At 46.3% G+C, this 27,897-nt stretch overlaps 2 long non-coding RNA genes and 1 pseudogene across 2 annotated transcripts; 1 reads left to right on the top strand and 2 right to left on the bottom strand.

Moving 5' to 3' along the window:
* Positions 1-14: 14 nt before the first annotated feature.
* LOC737531 (XK-related protein 8-like) lies at positions 15-23,495 on the bottom strand (annotated as a pseudogene).
* Positions 8,274-10,878, bottom strand: LOC134810517 (uncharacterized). Its single transcript, XR_010158769.1, has 2 exons — positions 10,566-10,878; positions 8,274-8,377 (listed from the first exon to the last, which is right to left on the bottom strand). It is a non-coding gene; the product is annotated as an uncharacterized LOC134810517 (long non-coding RNA).
* A 129-nt stretch (positions 23,496-23,624) lies between the features above and the next one.
* LOC129135465 (uncharacterized) lies at positions 23,625-27,897 on the top strand. The gene is made up of 2 exons (XR_008536326.2): positions 23,625-23,701; positions 27,715-27,897. It is a non-coding gene; the product is annotated as an uncharacterized LOC129135465 (long non-coding RNA).

Here is a 27,897-nt window from a genome sequence, read left to right as displayed (position 1 = left end):
ACTCAGCACCATCCCTGGTGCCCGGCCCAGCACAGGCATCCCACTCTTGCTGAGTGCATGGAGGCCACAGCAGCATCATTAGCTTATCCTCGCCTGCCTTCTGCCAGCAGTCACTCTCCATCTCTGCCGGCTGGGTCTGATCCTGCTTCAAAGGACGCCGTTCACCTCTCCCTTCACTGGCGAAGCAGCCTCAGCCTCAGCCTTGGGGAAAAAGTTCTGTGCTAACTGGGTCTGAGGCAGCTGATACCCCTCTGAGGAAAGTAGACTCTGGGCCCTGTCCACCTGGGTCAGGGTTGGGCTCCCAGCAGGGGCTAGGGTGCAGCCGGCAGTAGCACACAAGCCACAGAGCCAGGCCCAGAAAGAAGCAGCCGCCTCCTACAGGCAGCCACAGCTGCAGTGGAATCCTGCTGGGCAGCCAGGAGCTATGAGTCACCCAGGTGGCCACCAGGAGAATGCTGTCACTCAGGAGGAAGGCCAAGTGGATGGTGGCCCGGCCTCGGGTGTGGCCCTCAGCCACGTTGAACCAGGAGAAATAGAGGATACTCGGAACTGGGGTCCAGCATGAAGTCTGTGCCTTGAAGCCAAACCCAGAGCAGCAGTACCAGCCACAGGCCCAGGAAATGCAGGGCTACATAGCTGGGGAAGAGGGCTGAGAACAGGGCCACAGCTAGGACTCGGGGCCACAGTAGCAGCAGGTTCCACAGGACGTAGATCACAGAGGAGCCCAGGCCCAGGAGGGGCTTGGAGGGGAGGCAGGTGTGCAAGGCCTGGTGGTAGTCGAGCAGTGCCCACGAGATGCCCAGGAAGGATGTGCAGATGCCAACCCCTGCAAGGAGTAGGAGGGAACAGTGAGTCCAGGAGCCAGCCTGCTTGGCATTCCCCAGGGGTCGCGGGTACCGTGGGGGCCCTCCAGCAACCCTGGGGTAGGTATTAGAATCCCTCGTTTGTTGAAGGCAAATCTGAAGCTGGAGAAGACCCAGCGAGTTCCCGTAACCAAAAACAAAGCTACGACTCCTAACATGGAACCTGCCCCTCACCACAGTGCTTTGCTGCACAGGTGCTATATCCAGGTGGTATTTGTCAAAGATGAGAGGGTGTGACTTGTGGCCCACCCAGCACTCAGCACCCCTGGGCCTTGGCTGCACCCTGGGCGTCTTTCAGGGCCCCATAACCCTTTCTTTCTGGGAAGAACACAAGCCTTTCTTGTGTCTGAAAATCAACAGTCTCAGTTCCCTCTTTCTTAGTCTCAAAAAGGGAGTAGAAAATCCCATGGGGTGGCAACAGGCTCTGGCTAAAGCTGCCCTCAGGGCCAGGAAAGATGTCCCTGCTGTGTGGATAGAAGGTCTCCCCACTCCCCTTCCCTCCCCTCCAAGACCAAAGGCCATCGGACTGACCCCTAGTCTTGATTTTCCAAGATCCAGAAGTTTACAACAGGGGTCCTAGGGTCCTATCCCATCTCCTGGTTGTCCCATCCTGGAGCAGAAGCACAAGGGCCTCCAAGGAGGGATGCAAGTGGCACCGGCACATCTCCTGACTGCTTCCTCCCGTCCCCGTCCATCCCAGTCACTCGACAGACGTTTACTGGAAACCTATTAGGCGCCCAGAACCCACTCCTAGCCTGGAAACAGAGCTGTGCCTGTTACCCTCACCCAGGTCTCAGCAGGGCTGATGTTCTTCCAGTTTCCCCAGCATGCCACCTTCCGTGACCTTGACAAGCTCTGCCCAGGCTGTTAGGTCGCCAGAAGCACATGCCTCACTTCCCTGGCCTACTCCTCCATCACCCCACAGGCCCCACCCTGACCCCATGCCACCCACTCAGCTGTGTCAGGTATCCCTGTAACATGCCACCCACCTCTGTCTGGAGTCTCATCACATAGTAATTATCTATTTCCTTTTCTCTGAGCTCCTCGAGGGTAGAAAACAGACTCTGCTCACTTGGGATCCCCCAGCAGCCCAGTACCTGGCACATAGCAGCGAAAGAGATGTTTGCTAAATAAAAAGTAGGGAAAATCTGTTTCGTCCCCTTACCCCGTGCCATACATGCAGTGCAGACTGTCTGCACTTGGCCCTGGTTCTAGACCTCCCCCATCCTCAACAGACAAAAACATGTGCCCAGTGAGTGCCCAGTGACCCAGAGCAAGTCACTCACCTTTCTGCACCTCTTTAAAAATGGAGATCAATCTAGCACAAACCTATAGGGCTGCTGTGAACATGAGCAATGATGACTGTAAGTGCTTCCCACCGGGCCTGGCTAATAGCTGGCACCTGGCTAACAGTGACAGCTGCTATTATCGTTTTTTCAATCAATACATAGACTCAGACTAACAAGATGAAAGGGCCCTTGGAGATTGAGTCCAACCTCCATCTTCCACAGGAAGGCTCTCCGGGTCACACAGCAAGTGACGGTAGAATGAGGACTGGTTCCTTGAGAGGCTGTGGCATTTATGGCAGTGGTGGAGGAAGGCAAAGGGGAAGGCTTGGACCCTGAATCGGATGTGAGTGGGAGCCCTATTTAGCTTGGCCACTGTCTGAGTCTGTGAAAACAGGCAAGTCACCTTCCCTTTATGGGCAAAAACCCTCCCAAAGCTCCTCACTATAAACTTCACCCATGCTTAGGGGGCCCTGTGAGCCTCTGCCACCTGCCTCTCCCTTTTCCAGTCACTCAACATGCTGTACAGTAGCTACTTGTTTTAGTCTATCATCCTAGCAGCGCAGGGGCTGGGTTCATCTTGTTCACTGCTGTGTCCCCAGCACAGTAACAGGCAGAAAAGAGAGGCACAATGAAAACCTGACTGGATGAAGGCATTCAATATATTGTTTCTTGTTTCTTTTTTAAAAATTTGAAGAGATGAGGTCTCACTATGTTACCCAGGATGGTCTCCAACTCTGGCCTCACGCAACCTGTGCACATCCCAACGTATTAAATTGTTTCTTAACAAAAAAGTTACCTACTCTGTATCAGGCACCTTACACACTTTATTATCTTCAAAATTATAAAAGTTACAATTAAGACTTGTGGGCCAGGCACAGTGGCCGACACCTGTAATCCCAGCACCTTAGGAGGCTGAGGTAGGAGGTTACTTGAGCTCAGGAGTTCAAGACCAGCCTAGGTAACAACGTGGGACCTCGTCTCTACCAAAAAAAAGAAAAGAAAAGAAAAATTAGCCAGCATGGTTGACACATGCCTGTAGTCCCAGCTACTCAGGAGGCTGAGACAGGAGGATCAACTGAGCCTGGGAGGTCGAGGCTGCAGTGAGCAATGATCAGGCCACTGTACTCCACTATGGGCGACGACAGAGTGAGACTCTGTACCAGGAACTTATGTACCAGGAAATGGGCTTTCTTTGCACCACCTCACTTAATCCTTTCATCAACCTTATGAGGCAGGAGGATTTATGTCCGTTTTTCAGATGAGAACAAACATACTCAGAGAGGTCAAGGCATTTGTCCAAACTCAAACAGCTGCAGAATGACTTTAGGTTTCAAGCCAGATCTGCTTGACTAAAGCCTGTTCTCCTGTTTTCTAAGCAGCCTTTATAAAAGAATAAAAACAGCTCTGACATTTGAGAGAGACCCCCCAAGCCACGACAGGGGGGCCAGCCACTGGCCTTCACTCACACTGGTAGTACTCAGCCCAGCCGCTCTGCAGCATGATGGCCAGCACCAGCGTGAGCTGTGGTGCCGTCTCCAAGGTCTCAAAGAGCCGCAGCATGCTGATGTCCAGGGAGAGGAAATTGGCGTAGGCCAAGTCAAACTCAGAGGGCTCCTCCTGCTGCCACACCAGCAGCCCCTGCCGCAGCTCCTGCATGCACCTAAGCAGCACACACAGATGTCCAGAGGGCCAGGTTAGCGTCCTGTGAATTCCTCAGCCTCCCACCCATCTTATGAATGCACACAGGTCCAACCTGGCTCCTCACATCCATGCTATGGGGCCTTCGGCAATGTCCTAACCTCACTGAACTTGTTTGATCTGTAAAACGGGGATCGAGGCCAGGTGTGGTGGCTCACACCTGTAATCCCAGCACTTTGGGAGGCCGAGGCGGGTGGATCACGAGGTCAGGAGATCGAGACCATCCTGGCTAACACGGTGAAGCCCCGTCTCTACTAAAAATACAAAAAACTGGCCGGCTGTGGTGGTGCACGCCTGTAGTCCCAGCTACTCAGGAGGCTGAGTCAGGAGGATCTCTTGAACCTGCGAGGCGGAGGTTACAGTGAGCCAAGATCTTGCCACTGCACTCCAGCCTAGCGACAGAATGAGACTCCATCTCAAAAAAAAAAAAAAACAAAAGGGGGGATCGATACACCTACTCCTGCTGGCTAAGCACTGTCCCAAGCTCATCACAAACCTTGTCCTGTTTACTTCTCACAAGAGCCCATTTTACAGATGGAGAAACAGGATCAAGAAGCTAATAAGGTCTGGGTGCAGTGGCTCGCGCCTGTAATACCAACGCTTTGACAGGCCAAGGCAAGAGGATCACTGGAGGCTAGGAGTTTGAGACCACCCTGGACAACACAGCAAGCCCCATCTCTACAAAGAATTTTTTAAAATTAGTTGGGCCTGGTGGTACGAGCTTGTAGTCCAAGCTACTCATGAGGCTGATGCAGGAGGACTGCCTGAGCCCAGTTCAAGGCCACTGTGAGCCATGATTGTGCCACTGCACTCTGGCCCAGGAAACAGAGACCCTGCCTTTTTTTTTTTTTTTCTCTGAGACAGAGTCTGCTTCTGTCACCTGTTGCCCAGGCTAGAGTGCAGTGGCACAAACTTGGCTCACTGCAACTTCCACCTCCCAGCTTCAAGCGATTCTCCTGCCTCAGCCTCCGGAGTAGCGGGGATGCTGGGATCACAGACATGCGCCACCACACCTGGCTAACTTTTGTATTTTTAGTAGAGATGAGCTTTTGCCATTTTCAGCAGGCTGGTCTCGAACTCCCGACCTCAAGTGATCCGCGCACCTCAGCCTCCCAGACTGCTAGGATTACAGGCATAAGCCACCAAGCCTGACCAGACCCTGCCTCTTTAAAACAAACAAAAAATTATAAGCAGCTAATAAGTACTGGAATGAGGATTTGGATCCAAACCTGAATTGGAAAGGCATGTTATAAAGTTGCCTGAGGCAGTAGTTCTCAAACTTTAGTGTGCCCATCATCTCCTGGGGTCCTGTGGGCAAGAGGACACTTGCCTCTTGGGCACTTCTGGGCACAGGCCAGGCCAGATGGGATCAGACTCTGCCTTACCCCAGCCACACAGGGGAGGGGCTGGAGGAGGGTTAGATTGGAAGGAGGAATCCCATGTAAGAGGCTGGCCCTGAGTGGTTAAGGATGGAGACTGGGGCAGAGTTAAGAAAGTCCAGAGGTTGGACAGACAGGCCTGAGGTACCCATTGGCATGAAGAGTAAGTGGAGGATCCACCAAGGACCCTCCACCCAGAACTTTGCTCTCAGTTGCCTATTGGGAGGGAATCCCATTCACTCATCACAAGCTCATTCACCAGACATGTACTGTCACTTCCCTTGGAAGGACCCAATAACACACTGAAGAGCAGGCAGGCAGGGTGGGCTTGTCTGTTCTTGGTAATCTCTTGATCTTAACATTTACTATCTGGTTCCTAATACATTTTATTTTGATTCTCCTTTTCTCTTGCTCATTCTCACATATTTTTAAATTCAAACTTTTTCTTCAGAAAACAAGTTTTTGGGGCCAGGCGCAGTGTGGCTCATGCCTGTAATCCCAGCACTTTGGGAGGCCGAGGAGGGTGCATCATCTGAGGTCAGGAGTTCGAGACCAACCTGTCGAACATGGTGAAACCCCCAGGCGTGATGGCGCACACCTGTAATTAAACCCAGCTACTTGAGAGGCGGAGGCAGGAGAATTGCTTGAGCTTGGGAAGCAGACTCCCTCTCAAAATTAAAAAAAAAATACAAAAAACAAAACCAGTTTTTGGTATTATGGGAACAGAAAAGCACATGGTTAGAGAGTAAGCTTTGAAGCCAGATTCCCAGCTCGGCTACTCGCTAGCTGTGTAACATCTGCCAAGTTACTTAACCTCTCTGTGCTTCAGTTTTTTCTATAAAATGATAACAATGGCACATACATCTCATAAGGCTATTTGAAACATAAATGAAATAATCCATTAAAGCACTTAGAAAAGTGACTGGTACATATTAAGTGCTCAATAAATGTTAATTACTATAATTATCAATGCTACAAATTAAAAAAAATTTTCACTATTATTTCTTTCATCTTTACTCGGTTCTTTTTGTAGTTTATCACGTTAAAGTAGTAAGATTTATTTTCAGTCCTTTATTTTTATTTATTTACTTTTTTTGAGATGGAGTCTCACTCTGTCACCCAGACTGGAGTGCAGTGGCGCGATCTCGGCTCACTGCAAGCACCGCCTCCTGGGTTCATGCCATTCTCCTGCCTCAGCCTCCTGAGTAGCTGGGACTACAGGTGCCCGCCACCATGCCCGGCTAATTTTTTGTATTTTTAGTAGAGACGGGGTTTCACAGTGTTAGCCAGGATGGTATCAATCTCCTGACCTCGTGATCCGCCCACCTCGGCCTCCCAAAGTGCTGGGATTACAGGCGTGAGCCACCGCGCCCGGCCTCAGTCCTTTATTTTTAAAAATAAATACAATTAAGTCTATAAACTTCCCTCTAATGTATTTTCCTGCACGACCATAAAAAGGACAGAGGAGGGAGAACCCTGTCTCACTGTTTGAGTCAAGCAATTATAGCCCAAAGAGCAGTGCTTACACGGAAAACAAACTGAAAAGGAGAAAAATGGAATCCCTGGAACAGATGAGGGATTCTTAGCCTGTGTCCTTATAAAAAGCTGTTAAAATAGGCTAAGTGTGAGTCATAAACATTAAACTACTAACGTAAATCAAGTGTATTTTCTATCTTATACTTCCAGGGTCCTTCAAGATTATCTGATAAGTAAAATTAAAGAATCAGCACCTAAATTAAAGTGCTATACCTAAAACAAGAAACTGAATCAAATAAAATGAAGTTAACAGGGGAAAATGTGAGATGCAGCAAAACTGAGACAGGTTTATGACCTGACAGCAATGTGGGTGAAAAGAGCAAGGCTGAATGTGAGCAGACCTCATGTGGAGTATGATGTGCAGTCTTCTATACCCCAACTTTCAAAGAGACCCTGACAAGCTAGAGAGGGGCGCACAGGGAAGAGGAGAAGGGCAGTCAGGCTGACGAACGGGCAACAGCCAGAATCTCTCTCCACAGGCAAGAACTACAACCATGGCAGGACATTTCAGGAAGTACATGCTGACAAATATAAAGGAAGAACTGTCTAAAAGACAGAGCTGACCAACAAGGAAGTCAACTATCTTGCAAAGTAGCACTTTCTCCGCCACTGAAGTCAGAAACAAACGCTGTATGGCTATGTACAAGGATGCCTGTTCTGAACTCTGGGTAAATCTGGCTGAATGAAAAACCACCTGCACACTGTCCCTAGTTCTACATTCTGCCACAGGCCAGGGCAAATGTCATGTCAGCAGAGCACTGCTCCACAGACTGGCTTAGGAACCTCAGGAGTCATAGCCTAAGGGATTTTCTTTTAGAGCCTGAAAAGTTCATAGTATATACAAATACTTTCCAGCTTTATAGTTACCTGAGTTTCCACTTAGTCATACCTGAAATCAAGTGTGGTAATTAAGTACACATGTAACAGAAAGGGATGATCTCTAGAAAAGTTGTAGTAAACTCCTTTACTGGGTGGAAGCAACTCAGATAAAATCTGAGTTGTTTTAACACTCAAGTTTACATTTTTGGGGATCAGACCTGAAGTAACCTCTTCAAAAGGGTTTTCAGCAGTTATTTCATCAATAAGAATGACAGAATTTTGGAGAAACGTGGCTATTAGCCATTCTCTCAGTTGCATAAGTGACCCTCTGCAGTAAGCCCTCATTCATAAGTCTGGGTAGTTTTTACCTAATAACACAGCCAATTCGCATCAAACCTTCAAGACCAGTTTTTCCCCCCAAGCTTAACAGCACACTCAAATACCTTCTCACACAAGAATTTTCTAACACCACACAAAATTTTCCTCTCACAGTTTATCTTAAGTAGGAAGAAGGAAGCCAACAAGGGCAGCCACTTTCTAAAAATTTTGACGTGCTGAGAAAATAGTTCCTGTCCAGATGCTCAGCAGACACCTGTAGCACGGCTTCCTTCACTGACTGTGAAGAAGAAAAGGTACGGTGTTGCAGCTACACACTGCCAGCAACACAGTTTGCATTACCTTGTTCAAACTTGAAATCAATTTAAGAATACTGGTTCATTTCTTTTCTCTTTTTCCTTTTTCCACTGGTTTCTGGTGATAGCTCCTGCCATTTTTTAATGGCATCAGAAAAGGCCTAAAAATTGAGAAAGGGAAAGGTTCCTTCTGTAAATGGAAAATAAGAATACATGAGACAGGCAACCCCCAAATGCCATTTTAACACAGTTTCAGCTTTCTTCCCAGCATGGCTAACAATTGGTAGTGGCAGCTGGGTGCGGTGGCTCAAGCCTGTAATCACAACACTTTGGGAGGCCAAGGCGGACGGATCCTTTGAGATCAGGAGTTCGAGAACAGCCTGGCCAACACGGTGAAACCCCATCTATACTAAAAATACAAAAATTAGCCGGGCATGGTGGCACACGCCTGTAATCCCAGCTACTCAGGAAGCTGAGGCAGGATAATGGCTTCAACCCGGGAGGCGGAGGTTGCAGTGAGCCAAGATCGCACCACTGCACTCCAGCCTGGGCAAGAGTGAGACTATGTCTCAAAAAAAAAAAAAAAAAAAAAAAAAAAAAAAAAAAAAAAAAAGGAATAGGCAGTGGTAAAATAAATAGGCAGCATTTCTTTATTTTCATTTTCTCTGACTTTCATAAACTGGTACAGTGGTGGAAGCAAAATACTTACTGACAGATTAAAGACTAACTAGGGAAAAGAAAAACTGTTGGCTGGGTGCAGCGGCTCACACCTGTAATCCTAGCACTGTGGGAGGATGACGGGGGTGGATTACTTGAGCTTAGGTGTTCAAGGCTTGCCTGGGCAACATGGGGACACCCCGTCTCTACTAAAAATACAAAAAAATAGCTGGGCGTGGTGGTCCACAGCTGTGGTCCCAGGTACTCGGAGGCTAAGATAGGACAATCACTTGAGCCTGAGGCAGGGTTGCAGTGAGCCATGATTGCGCCACTGCACTCCATCCTGGGTAACACAGGAGACCCTGTCTCAAACAAAACAAAACTGTCCAAGCTGTCCTTGAATAAGTACAGGTTAAATCACATGACAATGGGCTGGTGAGTCCCATTCTGTAGGCAAATCTTCCATGTTGTTTTTCTGGTCAATGCTCCTCTTTACTCTCCCCTAACCTGCTTCCCCCACGCTCTTCTCTGCGTGCACCTATATCCACCCCACCCTTCAACAGGATGCTGGAGTTCAAAATCCTTCCACTGGTGAGGATCCCTTTTCTTTCCTACCTTCAGCTTCTCCCTGTTAGATTTTCCTTATCAGGATTTAAATGTGCTCAAGTCAGGGTGGGCGCGGTGGCTCACGCTTGTAATCCCAGCACTTTCGGAGGCCAAGGCAGGTGGACCACCTGAGGTCAAGAGTTCAAGACCAGCCTGGACAACATGGCAAAACCCCGTCTCTACTAAAAATACAAAAAATTAGCTGGACGTGGTGGCATGCACCTGTAATCCCAGCTACTTGGGAGGCTGAGGCAGGAGAATCGGTGAACCTGGAAAGCAGAGGTTGCAGTGAGCTGAGATTGCGCCACTGCACTCCAGCCCAGGTGACAGAGCGTGACTCTGTCTAAAAAAAAAAAAAAAGTGCTCAAGTCTTTGCCATCCTAAAAACAGGAGGGAGAAGGGGTACCTGATTTGAAACGGAAGGAAGGGTGTGTGAGGTAAGGCCATTCTGCCTGGAAGAGGAGGAAGAGTGGGAGCCTTTCAGGAAGACTGGGTGGGACTCCTGACTGTGGCAGGGGATAGGAGGCCTTGGGGCTCATGTCCTGTGGCTACGCTGTTAGGGTGCAGGGCAGGCTGGGGTCCCAGTCTGGGTGGCAATGAGAAGGTGGGTGGCTATGATGCAGTGTTTGTCTGAAACTCCTGCTGACTTAATCCCCAGTGTGGCGGTGTTGAGAAGGTGATCTCATCTCTCTTTCAATGCCAGCCCCTTTCTTCTTCCCCTCTTTGTAGAGAAACTTATCAAAGGAGCTGTTTATCTGCTGTTTCACCACCTCACCCTTATGACCACAAGCTTTCCAGCTGTCTCTAATTTGGCATCTACCCTGCCTTTGCACTTACTAATCTATGCTTATTATTGAGTGGCCAAGTCTGTAAGTCTACCATCTACATTTTAGTCCTCACCTTGCACAAACTCTTAGCAGCATTTAATAACATAGGCTGGGCATGGTGGCAACCCAGTGCTTTAGGAGGTTCAGGTGGGAGGATAGCCTGACGCCAGGAGTTCCAAGACCAGCCTGCACTATCTAGCAAGACCCCATTTCTACAAAAAATAAAATAGAAAGATCATCCAGGTGTGGTGGCGCGCACCTGCAGTCCTAGCTACATGGGAAGCTGAGGCAGGAGGATGGCTTGAGCCCAGAAGGTCAAGGTTGCAATAAGCCATGATTGGGCCACTGTACTCCAGCCTGGGTGACAGAGACAGACCCTGTTTCTAAACAAGAATAACCATGATGATGATGATGATAATACAGACGCTCCAGTCTCTCAACTTCCTCCTTCCTGTCTGCCTGCCTCCTCCGCTTGGTCTTTACATGTCAGGAGTCCTCTCTTCTCACCTGGTATCTCTGGGTACCTCATCCTGGCTGGTGAGATTTTCCATATGCTGATGACTCTCAAAGTCCTATCACCATAAAACCCAAGGAGATTAAAAAAAAAAATCCTATCTACAGTCTGTATTTTCCAAACTTTCTAGTCCATTCAACCTCCCAATGAATTATTTTTACTCAGATGTCTCACAGGCCCTTCTCAGCACATTGGCAACCAACGTTTCCCAGACTGAATTCATGATTATTTCTCTCCAAAGCAGATGTTTATACTAGTTCTCACCCCAATAAATGATACTAACATCTTCCACGACCCCTTTCACCAAACTCCTATGTGGGTCTGTGATTAAATGTCCCTTGCTCAGGGAGGCCCTTCTGGAGACCCTTGGTCTACCTTAGGTTGCCTCCTGTTTTACCCTTTCAAAGCCTATTTTTCTTTCAGTCTTTTTTTGGCCGGGTGCAGTGGCTCACGAGGTTATCCCAGCACTTTGGGAGGCTGAGGCAGGCAGATCATCTGAGGTCAGGAGTTGCTGACCAGCCTGGCCAACATGGTGAAACCCCGTCTTCAGTAAAAATACAAAAATCAGCCAGGCGTGGTGGTGAGCATCTATAGTCCCAGCTACTCAGGAGGCTGAGGCAGGAGAATCGCTTGAACTGGGGAGGCAGAGGCTGCAGTGAGCTGAGATCACGCCATTGCACTCCAGCCTGGGCGACAGAGCGAGACTCCATTTCAAAAAAAAAAAAAAAAAGTGGAAGGGGCTTGGCCTAGACCTCAGCATAAGCCACAGTCCTTGGCTTGGTTCTTCCCTTCCTACAGGTAAGACCCAATGAGTATTTTAACCACTACGATAACTCCACGTTTGTCCTTTGGACAAAAGAAACATCACTGTGTTTGCTGAGAATCACAAGAATTTCAGTAGAATAGAATTTAATGGCAGTAAGAGCGACCGAGAGGAGTAAGCCAAGGTCTCTGCTGGTGCGTGCGCTCCTGTTCTGGCCACAGCTACAAAGCATGCACCGTGTGCTGTCCTTCATGGAAGACGCCTGTGTTACCCACCACAAACCAGCACCCTCCTCACCCTCAACCAAGGCCTTTAAGTGCCATCTATTTTAGGATCCTGGGGGGAGAATGCTGGGAGCTGTCAGTAGCTGCCCATTCTCTTCTGAGGGGGCACTGCTGTGTTCCCGGACTCTCTACAGACCTTACGTCCTATCACTGATAACTGAGCCACCTGGGGGATGGATGGTTGTGTGACCTGTCCCAAGTCGGAAAGCAAATCAGGAAGGAGCAGGATTAGAATGCATCTCTCATACTCCTGCATTCCACAGTAGAATGTATTACGCTACATGTTTTTACGGTCAAAGCAGAACTTCTCTACTTCTCATCTATCTATTATTTCTTTTCATTTAGCCCTTCACGATCAGCAAATACCCATCTATTTATCTTCACCCTCATAAATTCCTTAGCAATCATAAACCATCCCAATTTCCACAAGCTGTTCATTCTGTTACTGTGGGAAGATGTAGTCAAGAGGTGTGACCCCAACAGGAAGACCAGGTAGAGTACCTTTCGGGTGATTGCATAGTGTCCTTTGAGCTCGTGCAGGGCCCACATGATGTCCTGACTACTGAGCACTTTGAAGTCGGCCATGAGGAGGTCAGCAGCTTGGATGAAGCAGTGCTGGTCAAGAGGAGTCAATTTAGAATAGTCAAAAAAGTCTTATTTTAGGCAACTGAAACGAGACAGAAGCATAAAATCAAAGGCCAGGCAATACATTTCCCATGTAGGGGAAATCATTTTAAGAATTTATGTGTAGAAAAGAATAACATTTGTTCTAATTACTCTATAAGGAAGTTACCAGCCCTATAAGAGAGATGAGAAAATGGTGGCTCAGAGAGGTTAAACAAACCTGTCTGGAGCCGGCAGACTAGTTTTACTAGTTATAACTAGTAAAGAAGTATAGTTGGGGATTTAAACCAATCTTACAGCCATCTTCTTTCCATACCATATTTACAAACAACTATTTTTTTTCTATTATAGAATACGTAAGAGAGACAGTCAAAGAATCTATGGGGAGTTGGAAGATCAAGCAACAGATCTTAATACAGTTAGTTCTCAACCATACTTTACCATATAACAAACTAAATGCCAGTTTAGATCACAAATAATGACAATGATTAAAGTTTTTAAAAACCAAACTGTTTACATCTTGATATGAGATCTGGTTAAACAGATATATAGGATACGCTGTATACAAATCTCACATCAGAAGAAAAAAGATATTCCACTCTGGGTAATGATCTGCATGCTGAAGTACTTACAGGGAAGTGTACTGATGTTTTTGCAATTTACTTTGAAATGCATTATCATGAAATGAAACATAACAAAGATGTGCTGATGGACAGACAGAGGACATATGTGTGATAAAGAGGATACAGTAAACTGTTAACTTTTTAGTAGTACCAGTGGTAGGTATACAGGTGATCAACGTAAAATATTTCAATTTTTCTGTAGGTTTGAAAATTTTCATAGTAAAATGTTTAGAGTTTTGGCCAATTCTTGTTTTGCTTTAGGAATTTGCTTTGTAGGATTAAAGATATGGAGGATTCGTTCAATTCTTTGTGGGAAAAGGAAGATAAGAATTACAAGGAAAGATAGAAGTTAAAGACAGAATTCAAAGTGGCTCAGACTGGGAGATCGCACTGAAGTATAGACATATTCTGAAATCCTATGTCCCTCGGCTAGTCTTTAAAAACTTGTCCCAACAAAGCACTTTCTTCCCACAGAGATAACAACAACAACAACAACAACAACAACAACAACAACAACAACAAAGCACAGCATTTCCAGGCAGTGACTGCAAAACACGAACATGACACTTGCCTTTGTCTCATCTTGGCTGGCCAGCAGACTGCTACTGGGATTTATAATGATTCTGTCTTCTCTTTTTGGATAATCTGGGTTTTCCAGAAGAAAATTACAAAGTCTGCAGAAACAAATGATGTTACTTTCATACTGCTTCCAAATCCCAGACCTGCCCATTGCTTCAAATGCAATGTTTGAAGAATATAGACCTTAGTCACACATTACAACTGGCCTATCAAGAAATTAAGATGTTTGTAGCCCAGAAAAACTAAACAAATAAACAAACAACTGCACTGAATTTCTATCTTTGTGAAAGATAAAAAATTTAAAAAGCAATGAACATACTGATTAAGGCAAACTCCTCTGAAGTTTATGTATCAATTGGGTGTTAATGTAATGAAGTCACTGAAACTATTATTGGTTAAACCACAAAATGGGAAAATTTGAAAGAAAAGTAGCTACTCTTTGTCAAGAAAACTATGAACAAGTAAGAAGTGGAAAACTGTGTGTTCACATTTACAGTAAAAAACAGTCTGCTAAGAGATGTAATAAATAAATGAAATATAAAAGACCTTCTGTTAATTCATTAATACTTTTTATACCCCTGTGGTAACATAAATCTCTATGGTAATATAAAGCTCTATGAGCCGTTGAGTTACACTTGGTTTATTTAGCTAGCTGCTAAGCTAGACTGATGAACAGATCATGTTTTCCTATGAACAGACTCTCTTCACACAAAACCCACTAGCTTTGTCTATTATCAGCATGAAATACTTCCAAAGTAAGGCTATATAGAGTGAGATAACACACATTGATGTATCACCACCCAGACCCAACAGATGTTAACTATCCAGGCTCTTCACAGTCAAATCAGACAACCACCTTGGAACGACTGCACAGTAGTGAAGACAGAGTGGGTGGGGTACAGCTCTAGCCACATTCAGTAGCAAGGAAGCTTCTTCGCTCGGAGGGTAATGGGGACTTCCCCTTTTCTCTGTTCTTTCTCTTGCTCCAGTAGATTTCTAAGATGACCTCCTAGGTGCTATACCTGCAGTTCTCACACACTTCCCTTTCTACTGGTTCTCTTTTGCCAGATGTCAATAGTAAGGCCTGTAATAGTAGAACAGGAGGTCTGGCAGAAAGAGGGCAGAGAAAAAGTGCTCAGCTCTGCTCCTTTTCTCATCCAGGTGCCAGTGTTTGGGGACTGGTTTGGAGACGTTCGTTGATTCTGCAGCCCCCGCCGGGGACCCATGTCAAAGCCTTCTCCCTCATCCTGACATCTCAATGCATTTCCCTTTGCCGTTACTTCAGGACTCCCATATACTCTTCATCTCTAAGCTCCCCACTTCCCTACCACCACAGCCTGCCCAGTCCACAGAAGACAACGCCAGAGGCCCAAAGAGAGGAAAAAAAGCAGCAAACTCCTCCTATTACAGAGGGCGACAAGAATTCCGAGTACACTTTCCTTTAAAACCATTGTCATCAGTGGTAATTCTCCATCCTAGAATTCACTGGTGTACACTGAGGTTATGCAAACCTTTGAAGGCTGACCTGAGAATTAGCCACCAGCAAAAATCCCGTCTGTAGGGAAAGGCCTGAGTTCCAGGCAACTCATTACATGTGCATATTTGACGTGGTGACAAACCAGACACGGACTAGCTTTAAAATGGTCTGTTTTTACGTGTTTTCTCAAGTAAATGATACATAAATACACCTCTACATGAAATACAGATGGAACAGTAGATATGATTTCTTGAAAAAACAAAACATGTTTGAGAGGTTCATCTCTCCCCAATTCATTTTATATTTGCAACAATATTAAGAACTTCAAATACTGAAATGCTACAGACATGAAGTTCCACATGGCAGAAATCAGAAGCTCTCACTATAAACTGTCAAAATTCATTTCCAGTTTAATCCCTTCATTATGCTTACCAACACAACTCTTCTGGAGGTTAAGTGACATTTGGAGGCACAGGAAATGAAGGACAAAGTTTTTCTTCTACAGAAACAAGTGGTAGCCTCTGTTCTAATATCTGCACCCTGGGGCAAAAGCAGTGGGGAAGCCTGTCGGACTTCAATCTGCCCACCTCTTCATATGACCTCACGCTTGAGCTGATCTGACATGCTAGCAGTTCTAGAGAAGGCACTCCTGCAAAATAAGCCAGGCTAGTACTCCAATTTTTTTTTTTTTTTTGAGACTGAGTCTCGCTCTGTTGCCCAGGCTGGAGTGCAGTGGTGCAAGCTCCACCTCCTGCAAGCTACAAGCTCCACTTCCTGGGTTCATGCCATTCTCCCGCCTCAGCCTCCCGAGTAGCTGGCACTACAGGCACCCGCCACCACGCCCAGCTAATTTTGTTCTATTTTTAGTAGAGACGGGGTTTCACCGTGTCAACCAGGATGGTCTTGATCTCCTGACCTTGTGATCCGCCCGTCTCGGCCTCCCAAAGTGCAGGGATTACAGGCGTGAGCCACCGCGCCCAGCCGTACTCCAACCTTTCAACCCTTAGATAGTTGTTGCTGCCCTCATCCAACTGAAGTCGACCACGTGTGAGTGAAAGATCTAAGTTAACCAGCCAGAGTAGATTACCTGCCAGGTGGTTCTCTAATGAATAGGCTCTTCCTGCTTAAAATGGCCAGATGGTTCCATCTGAAGGCCATTTAAAGACGCACATAAAGCAACTGAGACTGAGCTATAACAAAATCCCAGCCTGCTCAACTCAGCTTTGGGCCTTATTTCCAGTTTCCATTAACATTTTAGTTTAGTTGTGGAGTTAACACTGTCCTAGGAGTCCAGAGAATAATGGAAAGGAAAGCAGTGTCAGGAAAACAAGATTGGCTTGAAAAGATGCAATACAATGACTGTACATTCCCTTGCTTTTTAGATTTCACGAGAATTTTTATGTGTTTAAAGATCAATGTTTCTGAGTGACACAAAAAGCACAGAGGGACAGCAAGTCCCTAAAAATAAGTACACGTGTGAGACTCAGGAAGTAGGAGAACAGAACTGTAAGAGAAGGTGTCAATTTGATTACATTTTAGTGATTTTTCTAGACAATCTTGAAGATATATTTAAACATGACGTTCATTTGCAGAAGGAGACAAAAACATGGAATATACTCAATTTCTATGAGGTTAAATTGTTAAAAAATACTAAAACATGGTATCTGCTATTCAAATCATTGTTCTATAAATGAGCTAAGTTTATACTTTTCTCTATCATTTACATTTTCTGTAATGAACAAACCTGTATTACATTTCATAACCAGGAAACAGTAACCAAAAAAAAAAAAAAAAAGGAATTCAAAGAGAAGAGAGAAGTAAACAATTCACACGCAAGGGAAATACAATTAGTAAACAAATATTTGAAAAACACAGCCAATTAGCAAAGAAATGTCACTTATGCTACTTCACGCCTACCCTAGTTAACTACAAAAAATACATCATAACTCAGTATTGTTGAAGAGTTGTTAAAGCAATTCACACATATAAGTTGCTTTTTAGATGAGTAAAGCCTACAAGAAAGTTTTCATTGTAAAAATGTAGTCATTGCTGCTCAATTTTCCTGTAAACCTAAAACTGCTCTAAAAAATAAAGCTTAGTAATTTAAAAACATGTAGTTATTATCACACCACTTGGAAACCCAAAAAGAAAGTATTTTAAAAGCTTAGGAGGGGAAAAAAATCTCCAACAAACAATTCTGTTGGAAGACGCAAACATAGCCAATAGGAAGGAGGATGCCAGGGCGTGGGGCAAGTAGAGTTCAGGAGACAAGCAGGAGAATGTTCACAGCTACATTATTTGTAACAGTCAGAACTCAAATGCCTACCAAAAGTAGATGGAAAATTTCATTGCTAAGTGGTATAAATGGAATACCACTTAGCAATGGAAAATATATAAACTGTGGCTCTACCCAACGTGAATAAACCTCACAAACATGATGCTGAGTGAAAAGAAGTCAGACGCAAAAGACTATAGACTATACAAAATCTTTATGTAGTGTTCAAAAAGGATAGCAACGTTCTATTTCTTGAAGATTTCTGGGTTGTGGTTCCATAAATGTTTGGTTTGTGATAAATTATTGAGCTGTGCATCTTTGTTTTGTTCACTTTTCTTTATGTATATTATATACACATTGGTATCCAATAACCAAGTTTAAAAACTATACACAATAAAGAATATGTGGAAAGGCTTCAGAAGAGTGAGTAACTGGCATGTAAATAACCAAATGGCTTTCTTTCCTCACTGTAAGGAAGGTTAAATACCCAGGTAGAGTCTCTTGTTGAAAAATAAAAAATGCTTTAAGAGTTTGGGTAATCCAAGCCGGGTGAGGTAACACATGCCTGTAATCCCAGCTATTCGGGAGACTGAGGTAGGAGAATCACCTGAACCTGGGAGGTGAAGGTTGCAGTGAGCTGAGATCATGCCACTGCACTCCAGCTTGGGCGACAAGGGCAAAACTCTCTCTCAAAATAAATAAATAAATAAATAAATAAATAAAAGGTTTGCAAGGCACGGTGGCTCACGTCTCCCAGCACTTTGGGAGGCTGAGGCAGGGGGATAACTTGAGGTCAGGAGTTCGAGACCAGCCTGGCCAACATGGTGAAATCCCATCTCCACTAAAAATACAAAAATTAGCTGGGCATGTTGGTGCACACCTGTAATCCAAGCTACTCAGGAAGCTGAGGCAGAAGAATCACTTGAACCCTGGAGACGGAGGCTGCAGTAAGCCAGGATCGCGCCACTGCACTCCAGCCTGGGCAAGAGAGTGAGACTTCGTCTTAAAAAAAAAAAAAAAAAAAAAAAAAGAGTTTGTGTAATCCAAAAACTTCAAGACAGGAATCTAAAGTCATTTCAAACTGACACTGCCCTCGGGGACTTGAAAGAAGCAAAAGCAATTCTCTCTAAAGAAACCAACTCTATCAAGAACTCAAGACATGAGCTTAGAGTCAAACTTAGAAAATACACAAGAAAATGAGGCACCACGGGAGCCAGCAGGAAGAACAGAATATGATTCCCAAGAACTTAACACATCAGCGCAATCAAACTCACAAAGAAGCTACGTTTATTGGTTAAAGAAATTTAAAAAAGACTAAAAATATAGGCAAAGAGCAAAACTCTAGGAAAATCGCCAAGAGAATTAAAAGCTAAAATACCATAACCGAAAAACAGTGGATGAGTTAAAAGGAGATTACATTCTACTGAAGAGAAATTTGTGGGCTAGAAGACACATCTGAAGAAACCATCCAGAATGCATCTCAGAGACAAAGAGGTGGACTTAGAGACTTGGAGACTGTGGGAGAAGAGTTACAGAAGACAGGAAACAGCTACAAAATTTCCAGAACTGACCAACATCACCAATCTATGGCCAGGTAGTGTATACTCTTAATGGTTTTGCCTTACTGAGAAGCATGTTAAGTAAAATTGATAAAGATTAAGGGAAGGCCAGGTGCAGTGGCTCACACCTGTAATCCCAGCACTTTGGGAGGCCGAGGTAGGTGGATCACTTGAGGTCAGGAGTTCAAGACCAGCCTGGCCAACATGGGAAACTCCGTCTCTACCAAAAATACAAAAATTAGCCAGACATGATGGCGCATGCCTGTAATCCCAGCTACTTGGGAGACTGAGGCAGGAGAATCACTTGAACCTGGGAGGTGGAGACTGCAGTGAGCTGAGATCGCACCATTGCACTCTAGCCTAGGTGACAGAGTGACACTCCGTCTCGAAAATAAATAAATAAATAAATAAATAAATAAATAAATAAATATAAATAAATCTGATGACAGTGGTTGCCTCTGTACAGTGGTGGGATCAGACAAGGCCACTACTGGCTCCAACAGTGTCACTGTACAAATTAGAAAAAAGTACCTACATTGGGCTAAGTACCTGGAAAGGGGACCTTCCTTCTCAGCCTTGGCAGGGAAGAAACTCACCTGCACCCCAGACTGAGAACTACAGTATAAGATACGAACTTTGAGGACAGGTGTTCAGTGAACTGTCTATTTTGTTTAAATTTACCACCAGGCTGGGCACGGTGGCTCATGGCTGTAATCCCAGCACTTTGGGAGTCCAAGGCGAGCAGATCACGAGGTCAGGGGTTCAAGACCAGCCTGACCAACATGGTGAAACCCTGTCTCTACTAAAAATACAAAAATTAGCCAGGCGTGGTGGAGTACGCCTGTAATGTCAGCTACTCAGGAGACTGAGGCAGGAGAACTGCTTGAACCCGGGAGGTGGAGATTGCTGTGAGCCAAGATCACACCACTGCACTCCAGCCTGGGCAACAAAATGAGACTCCGTCTCCAAAAAAAAAAAAAAAAAAATTTACAACTATTTCACCTCTGCAGATCAGAAGGAGGGGAAAGAGTATATTTTTCATTTTATATTCTTCAGGAGAACTTATTTTTTAAAACAGCATATTTATCACTTATAACAAATTTTTTTTAAATAGAGACAAGGTCTCAATCTGTCTCCCAGGCTTGAGTGCAGTGGCCTAACATAGCTCACTGCAGCCTTGAATTCCTGGATTCAGGCAATCCTCTTGCCTCAGCCTCCCAAAGTGCTAGGATTAAAGGTGTGAGCCATTTGTCTGGCCCATATTTATCCCTTTTGTAATGAAAACTAAGAAATGTGGCCAGGCGGGTGGCTCATGCCAGCACTTTGGGAGGCTGAGGCAGGCGGATCACCTGAGGTCGGGAGATCAAGACCAGCCTGACCAACATGGAGAAAACCCATCTCTACTAAAAATACAAAATTAGCAGGGCATAGTGGCACATGCCTATAATCCCAGCTGCTCGGGAGGCTGAGGCAGGAGAATTGCTTGAACCCAGGACGTGGAGGGTGCAGTGAGCCGAGATTACGCCATTGCACTCTGGCCTGGGCAATGAGCGAAATTCCGTCTCAAAAAAAGAAAGAAAAAAACCCAAAACTGCAGAACAAAAAAATACATGTTCCAAAATTCCCCTCAAGGCTAAGCCAGAATCTTCTGGCAAAAAAGAAATTAGGCATCATGGGAGGACAAGACTGGTTCAGCATCACCTGTAGTATTTCAGATCATAAAGGCCTAGTGGAGCACTCCTTTATAATCACCACACCTTCAAAAACTGATGCTGACACTGTCTCTTAAGACTCAATGACTGCATATTAACAGCGTCTTGCCAGCAAATTAATAGCTGATTAATCCATTTGTGATGAATGAGTCTTACACTTCATTCATGCCAGCAATATCATTATCTGATATAATTCTAGTCTAACTAGTCTTTTTATGTCAAAAATGAAATGTCCCTGGATTCTAAATGGTACAAAATAGGTTCATTTCAAAAGATACAGCTGTGATACTAAAAGAAAAAGCCACAGGGAAAGGGATGAAGTGAGAACAAACAACTTACCTTGTCCCCGATGGCAGTGAAAGTTGTTCAAGTGAATTACCTCTTCATTGTTGTTTCCCTCTTCCATTTTCAAATGCAGACATGCACATACGGGACTGCTAATACCTAAACATGGTGACCATCTGTTTCAAAAGGGCTGAAAAGGAAGCAAAGAGGAACAGTAAGAATGAGGGAGTATCAAAACTCTTGCCATGTATCTGGTCAGTGGAACATCTGAAGCTTATGCTGAAAACATTCCTTAAGAAAACATATCCAAGGAGGTGGGTCAAAAAAAAAAAACGCACAAACTCAAAACGTATGACATTAAAACATATTTTTAAAATACACGCATTAAAGAGACAAAGTACTGACAGAGAATTCACATCTTGATACAAGTATGCTAACAAAGAAATGGGCTAAGTTTATTAATAGGCAATTCACAAAAAAGAAAACACAGAAGATGCTCAACCTCACTAATAATCAGGGAAAGGCAAATCAGAAAATGAATTATGTTTCAGCCAGACGCAGTGGCTCACGCCTGTAATCCCAGCACTTTGGGAGGCCGAGGCGGGCAGGACACAAGGTCAGGAGTTGGACACCAGCCTGACCAACACGGTGAAACCCCAGCTCTACTAAAAAATACAAAAATTAGCCAGGCATGGTGGCACGCGCCTGTAATCCCAGCCACTCCAGACACTGCTGCAGGAGAATCGCTTGAACCCGGGAGGCTGAAGTTGCAGTGAGCCAAGATCGCGGCACTGCACTCCAGCCTGGGCAAGAGTGAGACTCCGTCTCAAAAAAAAAAAAAAAAAGAATTCTGTTTCAAACCACTGGGGTGGCAAAAAAGGCAAGTATGTAAGAAATGGGAAATCTTATACATTGCTGGTTTGGATAGTAACTTGGAAAAGATACTCTGAATAGCAATCAGCAATACGCCCTAAATTACAAATGTACATTCCCTGTGACTTAGCAATTCCACTTCCAGGTATATTAGCTAAAGAAACCTCTGTGTGTTCTCCAAGAAATATGCATAATACAATATACGGACAGGGATGGTCATTACAGCAAATGTGTAATAAAAGCAATTGGAAATGGCCTTATTGGACTTCAATAAAGGAATACATAAAATTCATATGATACAACACAGTTAAATTAACGTTAAATGAAAGTGTGATACCATTTATGTAAATTCATACACAAATTTTAAATACATATTTAAATATTAAATTAAAAAATACAGCCAGGCGCGGTGGCTCACACCTGTAATCCCAGCTCTTAGGGAGGCCGAGGCGGATGGATCACGAGGTCAGGAGATCGAGACCATCCTGGTTAAAACGGTGAAACCCCGTCTCTACTAAAAAATACAAAAAATTAGCCAGGCGTGGTGGCGGGCGCCTGTAGTCCCAGCAACTCGGGAGGCTGAGGCAGGAGAAGGGCGTGAATCCGGGAGGCAGAGCTTGCAGTGAGCCGGGATCGCGCCACTGCACTTCAGCCTGGGCGACAGAGCAAGACTCCGTCTCAAAAAAAAGGGGGAGAAAAAAAAAAAAAAAAGAACGTTCTCTTTGCACGATCAAAGTACCTAGGACAACTGCTACCCAGGCCCTTAGGGATTCACAGAGCCCTGGCGGATTTGTCAGAAATTTCTGTAACCCGCACGCCGCGCACGCTCCACGTTGGCTGCAAGTGGCCCAAGTCTTAGATCCCTGGTCCCGTTCCACCGGGAGCAGAGCCACCTCGACGCGGGGACAGCGGCCTCGCTCCCTGCCCAGCTCCCGGACACCCGAGCCGGGCCAGCCCCCAGCGCCCCGCAGAAAGGTCTGACGCACTTGCGGCGCCCTCGCGTGTGCCGGATGACGGTCGCCAACTTTCGCGGAACACGCGCTCCAGATGTGAGGGGAGAGGAGGAAAAACGCCGCCCGCCTGGGCTGGGGTTCACAGGCACGGGCCGCCTCCCGCCGCTCCTCCAGGCCGCGCTCGGGTGCACGGACACCGCCTCCGCGGCGGCCTCGGGCCCGAGGGAGGGAAGCGGCCCGAGGGGCCGGCTCGCGAAACTTCGCGAATTGGCGGGAGGGTGTCGCTCCCGCCTCGCCACCGCAGGGGGCTTGGAGACGCCCAGCCCAGCTCCCGGGCCCGATCCCGCCCGGGCCTCGGCCGCGCCCCACAGCTCTGTGGTGCTAACGGCCCGCGCCCCCGCCCCCACCCCCACCCCCGAAGCTCAACGGAGGCGTCACGCAGGGAGGCCGCCTCGCCTCACAGACCCGCCCAGAAGCTCGAGCGCGCCCCGCAGCCGACACTCACTCGCCACTCAACTCGCCGGCTAGCCAGGCGGGTTCGGCGACCTTCGCTACCACGCCGCTTACTCCTCCAAAGCTGCAGCTGCGAGCTCCGTGGCAGCCGCTGCACTCCTTCCGGCCCTGCCCCGGCGTCACCTCGCGCAAGCGCACAGCGCCCCCTTCCGACTAACGACAGGAAGAACCATAGAGGCCCTCCGGGTGCTGCGGAGGAGGGACCGGGGGGCTCACCATAGAGAGGGCCGCCTAGCCGCGCCTGCATCCGGGCTCTCCGCCTGCGGAGACTTGACTCCCCCACGAGGCTGGAGGATGAAAGGAACGGAGACCCCCAATCCCCGACCCCACAGGAGCCACCATCTCCCCAGAGCTGAAAAGGGTATGGGGCAGGTGGTTGTGGATGTTTACTCGATATCTACTTATTTGCCCTAATTCCTTTGGCAAGTCATTCATTCATTCTGCAAATATATTCTGCGGATTTCCTGTGGGCCATGCACTATTCTAGGAATTGGGGAAATTAAGAGTAAAGTGGGTCTCACGACTGGGCACAGTGGCTCACGCCTGTAATCCGAGCACTTTGGGAGGCCGAGGCAGACGGATCACTTGAGGTCAGGAGTTCCAGACCAGCCTGGCCAACATGGTGAAACCCCTTCTCTACCAAAAATAAAAAAAATTAGCCGGGCGTGGTGGCGGATGCCTGTAGTCCCAGCTACTCTGGAGGCTGAGGCAGGAGAATGACGTGAACCCAGGAGGCGGAGCTTGCAGTGAGCAGAGATCGCACCACTGCACTCCAGACTGCGCGACAGAGCAAGGCCCTGTCTCAAAAAAAAAAGAAACAGAATCTCGCTTTGTTGCCCAGGCTGATCTCGAACTCCTGGCTCCAAGTTATCCTTCCGTCTTGCCCTCCTAAAGTGGTGGTATGGCAGGTGTGAACTGCCACGTCTGGCTAGGAATTTTTTATTAGTAAAATGGGAATTTTAAGACGTTATCTCTTGCCCAGTGTTCTTGCAAGGATGAAATGGGGTCATATGTGAACTGAGAAGCTCTCACTGGAGTTCTTTGTTGACATGTTCTTGTCTTAGGCATTTTTGGAGTCATAAAGACCATTATCCTATCTCTGCATTTCTCCCAGTGAGGGTGAGAGGAAGCTACTCCTTCCTTCTAGGTAGTCTGGAATCATTCAGGTTATTTTTGAAGCCTCTGGCTTTTTTTTTTTTTTTTTTGAGACGGAGTTTCACTCATGTGCCCATGCTGGAGTGCAATGGCATGATCTTGGCTCACTGCAACCTCTGCCTCCCGGATTCAAGTGATTCTCATGCCTCAGCCTCCCATGTAGCTGAGATTTATAGGCGCCCGCCACTACATCCGCCTAATTTTTGTATTTTTAGTAGAGGCAGGATTTCACCATGTTGGCCAAGCTAGTCTGGAACTCCTGACCTCAGGTGATCTGCCTGATTCGGCCTCTCAAAGTGTTGGCATTACAGGTGTGAGCCACTGTGCCCGGCCCTGTTTTTTTTGGGGGGTGGGGGGTTGGGGTCTCACTCTGTCAGCAAGGCTAGACTGCAGTGACTCAATCAATCATAGTTCACTGCAGCCTTGACCTCCCAGGCTCAAGGGACCCTCCCATCCCAGCCTCCTGAGTAGCTGGGACTATAGGTGTGTGCCACCATGCCTGACTAATTTTTTAATTTTTTTGTATAGATAGGGTCTTTCTATGTTGCTCAGGTTGGTCTCAAACTGCTGGCCTCAAGTGATCCTCCTGCCTCGGCCTCTCAAAGTGCTGAGATTATAGGCTTGAGCCACCGCACCTGGCCTGTTTTTGTTTGTTTTTTTGAGACGGAGTTTCACTCTTGTTACCCAGGCTGGAGTGCAATGGCACCGTCTCGGCTCACCGCAACCCCTGCCTCCCAGGTTCAAGCGATTCTCCTGCTTCAGCCTCCTGAGTAGCTGGGATTACAGGCATGTGCCACCACACCCAGCTAATTTTGTATTTTTAGTAGAGACAAGGTTTCTCCATGTTGGTCAGGCTGGTCTCGAACTCCTGACCTCAAGTGGTCCACCCGCCTCGGCCTCCCAAAGTGCTGGGATTACAGGCGTGAGCCACCGCGCCCAGCCTGTTTTCTTTGTCTTAATGTTAACCAGCACCAAGAATCAGAAAGGGCAAGATAGCTACCTGCAGACTAAACTATTGTCAACAAGTGACGTTTTGCTGTTTTCCTGGGAAGAAGCATGGAAGTTCTGTCTATGAAAATCCGTATCATCCGTGCTGGCTGTAATTCCGTGCAGTTACTGCCAAAGGCGTGCAACCTGCACTCACCCCGTGAGCCTGCCAGAGAGCCGAGGCTGTAACTCCCCCACCCCATGAGTCATCACGGCACGGCTTCATTGCATTTTCTGGTTACAGTTAGTTTAATGTGCATCTGACCTGTGAAATCATTGACAGTAGTGGAGGACCGCCATTATTCACAATTTGTCCATCATCATTTTGTTCCCAAGAACTGTCATCAGCCGTATCTACATGAAGGTGTGCTGGTGTTGTCATAGAGGACATTATTCCCGAACTCAGTCTGCTTTCAGAAGCAGTAATTTCCTGCCATTTTGGCCCATTGCTTGTAAAAAAAAAAAAAATCAATGTTATTGAGGTGTAATTTATACGTGGTACAAGGCACCCCATTTAAGTGTACCTTTCTATCAGTTTTGACAAATTTATACACCCTCATAACCCCCCACAATCAAGATAGAGATCATTTCCACCACCCCAAACTATTCCCTCCTGTTCCTTCCAGTCCATCCATCCATAACCCCCATCCCTGGCGCTAGGCAACCACCTGCTTTTGGGCACCTGCTTTGTGTCACTTTATATTACTTATTTGTTTTGAGATGGGAGTCTTGCTGTGTCATCCAGGCTGGAGTGCACTGGTGCAATCTTGGCTTACCGCAACCTCCACTTCCTGGGTTCAAGTGATTCTTCTGCCTCAGCCTCCTGAGTAGCTGGGATTACAGGCACCCCCCCACCACACCCAGCTAAGTTTTTGTATTTTTATTTTATTTTATTTTTGTTATGGAGTCTCACTCTGTCGCCCAGGCTGGAGTGCAGTCGCGTGATTTTGGCTCACTGCAACCTCCACCTCCCAGGTTCAAGCGATTCTCTTGCCTCATCTTCTTGAGTAGCTGGGATTACAGACATCCACCACCATGTCCAGCTAATTTTTGTATTTTTAGTAGAGATGAAGTTTTGCCATCTCTACTAAAAAGATGGCCAACTAAAGTTTGCCAGGCTGGTCTTGAACTCCTGACCTCAGGTGTTCCAAAGTGCTTGGCCTCCCAAAGTGCTGGGATTACAGGCTTGAGCTACCGCACCCGGCCCTTTTTCTCATTTTAGACTAAAATTTATCTTTCTGTAGTTTCACATACATGGGATCATATGACATGCACTCTTGTGTCTGGTTTCTTTTGCTCAGCATGCTTTTTGTTTTTTGAGACAGGGCCTCACTCTGTTGCCCAGGCTGGAGCGCAGTGGTGTGATCTTAGCTCACTGCAGCCTTGATCTCCCAGACTCAAGCCATCTTCCTGCCTCGCCTCCTGAGGAGCTGAGACTACAGGCACGCATCACCATGCCTGGCTAATTTTCTTGATTTTTAATAGGGACGAGGTCTTACTATGTAGCCCAGTCTGGTCTCGACCTCCTGAGCTCAAGTGATCCTCCCACCTCAGCCTCCCAAAGTGCTGGGATTACAGGCGTGAGCCCCCGTGCCTGGCCTCCACATGTTTCTGAGATTCTTCTATGTTACATGTATCAGTAGTTCATTCCTTTTTACTGCTGAGTAGTATTCGACCACAAAGATATGACACAATTCATTCATCCATTCACCAGCCGGTGCACACTGAGTTTCTTTTATTTTGGGGCAATTATGAATAAAACTGCTACGCACATTCGTGTAAAAGTTGTTGGGTGAATACATGTTCATTCCCTAAGTGTGGAATTGCTAAATCATATAGTAAGAACCAAACTGTTTCCCAAACTGGTACATCATTTTACTTTCCCACTGGCACTGAAGGAGAGGTCCAGTTGCTATTCTTGGTATCACTAGTCTTTAATTTCAGCTGTTGTAATGGACAGGTAATGGTCTATCACTGTGGTTTTGATTTGCATTTCCCGGGTGGCTAATGATGTTGAGCATCTTTTCTTGTGCTAATTGGCCTTTTGAATATCTTCCTTTTTTTTTTTTAGACACAGCATTGTCTAGGCTGGACGGCAGCAGCATGATCATAGCTCACTGCAGCCTTCAATTCGTGGGCTCAAGCGATCCTCCCACCTCAGCCTCCTTAGTAGCTGGACCTACAGGCACATGCCACCACTCCTGGCTAATTTATATGATTTTTTTTTTTTAGAGATGGGGTCTCGCTATGTTGCCCACGCTGGTCTTGAACTTCTGGCCTCAAGTGATCCTCCCACCTTGACCTCCTAAAGCACTAGGATTACAAGTGTGAGCCGCTGTGCCCAGCCCTGGCCTTTTGTATATTTTCTTTTGTGAAATTTCTGTTCAAATTTTTAAAATCCCATTTTAAAAATTG

This window comes from Pan troglodytes, chromosome 6 (assembly GCF_028858775.2).
Source record: "Pan troglodytes isolate AG18354 chromosome 6, NHGRI_mPanTro3-v2.0_pri, whole genome shotgun sequence".
Lineage (NCBI taxonomy): Eukaryota > Metazoa > Chordata > Mammalia > Primates > Hominidae > Pan > Pan troglodytes.
This window is presented reverse-complemented; position numbering and strand designations above follow the sequence as displayed.